Source organism: Vombatus ursinus, unplaced genomic scaffold (genome assembly GCF_900497805.2).
Source record: "Vombatus ursinus unplaced genomic scaffold, bare-nosed wombat genome assembly UNPS02014810.1, whole genome shotgun sequence".
NCBI classification, from domain to species: Eukaryota; Metazoa; Chordata; class Mammalia; order Diprotodontia; family Vombatidae; genus Vombatus; species Vombatus ursinus.
Genome location: NW_020954588.1, coordinates 44393955 through 44400050, shown reverse-complemented (window position 1 = coordinate 44400050; position 6096 = coordinate 44393955).

Sequence of the window (6096 nt, the reverse complement as noted above, 5' to 3'; positions counted from 1 at the left end):
TCAAAATATATCTCATTCACAAGGGAAATAATCAGGGATTGGGAAAGAGAGGTTAAGGAGGAGGATAAATATCAGAGAGTGATTAGCTACAAACTAAACAATTCCCTACTACTGAGTAAGAGATTAAAAAGTAGAGGGGGAAAAAAGAGGAAAGAACTAAAATCTAAAGAAGTTGCTTAGATTGCCTCTTGGAGAAGAAAATTTTATGACTGTAATGGAGTATTATTGCACCATAAGAAGGGACAAAAATGATCGCAAATGTAATGGGCTAGTCCATGTCCAGATCACTTAAGATAGTGTTACCCACATGGACAATTCTGGGGGACTCGCTTCAGGGATGGCTCATGGGTAGACATTCATTTTTCCATTAGCTGGAACATGATGTAATTTTAAAACTGCCTGACTGAACGCTTGGTGCCATTTCCTGTATTTGTGTCTGAGGGTGAAGGACTCCACTCACAGCAGGAAATATGTTGTCAGCCCAGAGGACCCAGGGGCTACCTCTTTCCCTTCCTTCCTACTTAGGCCATGTGGCACTGATGATGGGTCTAAGGCTGGGGACTTTTCCTTTCTTATTTGCCACTACAGATGGAATCTTCAGTCTGGCCCAGGAGCTCAAGACATGGGAATCTGGGAGTTCAGGAATTGAGAGTGGGGGCATTGCAGCCAGCCCAGCAGGAAAGCACTTAGGAGCAAGGGCCCAGGGACCCTAGCCCAGTGGGGTTTAGACGTGAACTTGGTGGGATTAATGCCACAAAGGAACTGAGCCTCTACACCACTTGGACCACACTCTCTACCTTCCCTTCCAGCTTCCCTTTAAGTGCCATCTTGCTTCTTTTAGAATGTAAACCCTTTGAAGGTAGGGGCTGTCTTGCTTGCTTGTATTTGTATCCCCATTGCTAACCAGAGTGCTTGATACATAGGAAGCACTTATCATTTCTTCATTCTGGGTTAATAAATGACGATATATAGTACTACAACAGAGAAAATGGTATGTAGTACTGCTGTTGATGTGGTATTAAATTCTAATAATTACCACAGATATTGAGTAAATTATCCTTTATTTTAATAGAACCATGTGAAAAGTGCTGTCTCAGCAAAAGAAACTGGAAAATAACTCAAAATAAGTGTTTGGGTTACCAAAAGTTTTGGGCTACTAAAATCTTCAAATGCAACAGTGAAGTTCACAGGTAATTTGTGCAATTTCTCCCAAAGAAATTACTATCAGACAAAACATTAACTATTGCCTTATCCCTCCGTTACTAAAGACTCTCTGCTACTCCCAACCTGGAATACTTTTAGAAAATAATTTAGTCAGAACTGGCCTTGATTTGTGACTTTTCAGAAAAAAAAGAAAAAAAAATTGAGAACTCCACGAATTGCAACTGCAGAATTTATATTTATTTACAATTAACCATTATGATGCTTAGGTTCTAATTTTTAAAATACTCCTTTAGAAGAAAATTCAATTCATTAAAAAAAAAGGTTTTTTTCGTTAAAATCAACCTCCTTTGAGCATTTAAAAAAAAAATCTTTAAAAGACTCCATATGCACCAAAACATTTATAGCAGCACGTTTCGTGATAGTGAAGACCTGGAAAAAAGAGGTGTTCACTAATTTATCAAACCAAAATGTGGTACATGAATGTAATTTGATGTTGCTGTGCTGCAAGAAACAAGCATGATGACAGGGTAGGGTGGATAGACTTATATGAACCGGTATCAGCCAAGCTGAGCAAGCGGAGCCAGGAAAACAGTACACAAGTTAAAATGGAAACCAAGTGGCGCAAAATTATAAAGAATAAGTTTGGTCCCAAAGAGACAGGAGCAGACAACTCTAGAGCTGTTGAATGTTTCACATGATGTCAGATTATTTCAACACATTGATCAGTTTTACGAAATTTTTTTCTTCTTAAATTCTACACTAAAAGAAATGGCTCTGGTGGGGGAGGGAGGAGGAGGGAGAGAGAGAGAGACAGAGAGAGAAGCAAAAATCTAGACAATCAAATATTTAAAATTTTTAAAAGTATTTTAGTATTTATGTATGTGTGTGTTTGTGTTTTTATGGTTAATTTACTTTTTAAAAATGTGCAAGATTCTGGTACACTAACATGGTGCCAAAATATTAGTCATTGTTTTTTTCTCAGAGTGATAAGCATACTCACTTTTTAAGTGTATTTTTAACCAAAAATCACATAAATGAATAAAAAAAATGAATAAAAAAAATATAAAAAATAAAAAAACAATCAGACCAGTATCTTTTAGTGCAAGGTACTCCTCAGTTTTACAGTAATTCCTGCAAAGACAGCCCATCAGTATTTAACAGTGGAGATGATCAAGCCTGATACAACTTCAATCATACTAATTTTCAATCACTAATTTATAAAAAGGAACAATATGATTAAACCAAGTTATTTTTAATGTACAATCCAGTTTCATGAATTTGATAACTGTCTGTTAGAATAAACATTTTCATAATTTTATAATGACAAAGTTTTCATTTTTAATACTGTACTCAGATATTTTGAGCCTTTTAATGAAAAAGGTACATAGAATTCACTGGTCATATTTTAAATAAATTTATATATGATTATCTGTTAGTGTAATAAGTTATAAATACAATTTGTAATAAGCTAATTTACATTTCCTTAAAAATTAAACTAGTCTCTCTACTAGAGTCTTGCTACTTATCCATTTATTCCTCACGTAATGTTCCTACAAAAGACTATATTTGAAGTAAAATCACACTAAAACACACCAAGAATCACACTCTATACACTCTTCTAAATGTGCTTTAGGTTACCTATCAAATTATTAAAATTCCAATAGTAATTGGCTGTATGTAACAAAAAAAAAAGAATCTTATGTGAAAAATAGGAGTCACCAAAAAAAAAAAAATGGAGAAATTTTAGATACTTAAAACTATATAAGAGCAACACAATTTTTTAAAAATCCTAACTGAATATTTCTTTTCACCTAAGAAATTTAATATAAGGAGCACAAACATTTTGGCTGCCAACTGTGACAAGTCTCTTCGAAAGCAATTATGATACCTTTTCTTACTAACAAATTAGTGCAAAAATGTGAAGAATGCATTAGTCTAGCTGGCAGAGCCTACTAGGGTCCAAGAGGTCCAAGAAAGTCGATGGGGATATGTGGAACTGCTAACTCAGGCGACATAGAAGCTGGAGAGAAAACACAGGGCTCATGCCTGCCATTTTAAAATTAGAGATAAAGCAAAGTGCTTGTCTGACTCTCTCACATTATAAACTATCATAAAGGCAATGCTAAAAAAAAAAATAATCTCTGTAGCTGCAAGGTGATATCTATATCTAGTCCCCATATGGAAACTAGTGGTGTTTAGAATTGAAAATGTAAAAAGGTAACTTTTAAAAAATCTTTGATTTAAAGAGTCAGGTATCAAAGACAAAAAGGAAACTAACACAAATTTATAAGGCCAAGAGCAAGAGCACAAAGAAGTGGTAAAAGTATAGACACAAATGATTCTCAAACTATTAACCACCATATAAGGAATGGAAATCAAAGCAATTCCCAGGTTTTACATACCCGACAAACTGGCGAAGAGAGCAACTGGTGGGCATAGTTATATTGGAGGGGTTATGCAAAGACCGACACTAATACCCTTTGTGGAATTCTAAGGAGGTCTGACTAGTCTTTCTGGAAAGCAATTGGGAATGATGCTAAAAAACCAAGAAAGACAAAAATGTCCACACTGCTTTGACCTAGAGGTTCTGTAACTGGCCATGTGCCCCAAGAAGGTCAAAGACAGAAAGGTCCTCTATACATAAACTCATTTTCAGCAGCTTTTTTTGTAGGATGACAGGCCCGGCAAGTTAGGTTAGCACCATGACAATCTAACAATTTAAATTATGAATATGCCTAAGATGGGGGACAATTTACAAACCAAGATCCAATTCACTTGGTGGTTCAACTCCTGGTGAGCAGAGGGGCCCTTTGTACAAGGGTCTGCTATTTTGAATTGCTTTGCTCCTATTTCAACTGTTTGCCTCTCCTCTCTAGGCCTTGTTTAAACATTCCATAAACAAAACACATCCACGTGTTTTCAGTTTTGTTACCGTGTTCCTTCAAATTTATTTTCAAGAGATTTTCAATCAGTAACAAATGGAACTACGTCAAGTTCACGTGTTGATACATATTTAAAATAAGGATCTAATAGATAACATTACCCTGCTGGGTTTAATTTCAAAGCAAACTAAAATACTAGAAGGTACGAACAAATCCGCTTCCCAAACATATCTTTCCTCACCGACCCAATAAAGTGTCCCCACAACAGGGCATTTTGTGGTTTTTGTTTGCAGTGAACGCACATGTACACAGGCACATTATTCAATAAAAAGGTCATGTCCAACACTGATCCTCCCCAGCTAGAAGTGGCCTCAGTCCTTAAACCTCCCTCCTGTGCTCATATGACATCTTGTATTAGTTGTTTGTGCACCTTATCAATTCCCCTTTCTAGGATCTAAGTGCCTTATGGGTGAAGGCTCTATAGTTGTGCATCCCCGTGTCCCTACTGCCCAACAGAGTGCTTTTAAACATGAAAGATGCTGGAAAAAATATTCAACTTCTTTAGTTCTACAAATTAATTATGAACAGCAGTCAGCTTAACCAAAGAGGCTGCCAAATGTTCACAGTGTAAAACAAAACAATGTAAAAACGACTTCCCCCTTTAAAGTTTATTTTACCAGATTAGTCATGAGTGGAAAGAATCACAAGACAGAAGGTCTCTTCCTCTTCGGTACTTAAGATTACACTGGCTCCTTTCATATAGGCAAATTCCTTTTGACGATGATGCCCGCGGCGACTATAATCTATGCAAACATCATGGCTGATATTTCAAATGTGAAATTTTATTAACAAATCACCTTGGCATACTATAGTCAAAATGCCAAATACCTAATTTGTGACTATTAGTTATTATGTGGCTCTATTTAAAATGACTACTGTAAATTCTTCTATTTGCAATAAATGTCTTTTATTGTCAAGTCTTAACTTAAAATGCTTTTTGAACGTCCAAATTATTTTTAAGTGTCCATAGGCTTAAAGTTACAACTCATATATTCATATATTTTGTAATGGCCTTCTCATGGATCAGCAGAACAATGCAATCATGTCATTAGCTAAACTTTAAGCTTTTAAATTCAAAATACTAAAGATAAAAATACATTTCACATTAAGAGCTGTTTTTCCTTTATTCAAGTAACTCATTTTAAATGAAATACACAACGTTGGACCAGCCGAGGAACAGTATAATCTGCTAGCACGACAGCTGTCTGGCATGCCAGACTCGATGTTGCCGTCTTCTATCTAAAATGAACGTCTCCCCTGGGATTCATCATGATGTGGCATCCACCCCCAACATCAGCAGTGGGCCAAAAATACTAGCAATCCTAGAGGCTTACAGGACATCTTTCACATATCCTTCAAATGCAAACTGCCTTTAAAAAATCACTCAGTTTGTATTCTGATAATCATAAAACCCCACTCACTATACAGTTTATATTACAAAATTAACAAGGTCATAAATTAGTAAACATTTTTCAGCCAAAATCAACTCACTAAAGAAAAACAAATATGACTAGGGAAAACAGAAAGAGCACCTTATGAAATTTAATTCAAAAGGATTAAAAATCAGTATCAGAAGATATTCTCTTTTCTATTTTTACCTTTTAAAGGTATTAATGTCTACTAAAAGTAGACATTTAGTATGTCTACTAAAGAGACATAATGACTTAAAACATAAGGTATGCAAAGTGCCTTGTCAGTGGATATACATATACATGTGTTGGAAATTGCAAAGGCACTCAAAATGAATTTACTTAACTATGCAATACAGCAAGTGCTGCTCAGAAAATATTGGTTTGCCAACAGCAGCTTCTGTGACAGTAAGTGGAAATAATGTGACAAACACCTTGTTTGGCATAAGTGAACTGTGAAATCTTTCCCCACTAATTGTAAAGTGCTTTCTTAATTGGTCTTTCTGTTACCATCATGATTTGAATCTGTCAAAGGCACTAATATCTTTGACATTTTCTCTGAAACAAGTCAGATGTTAAAA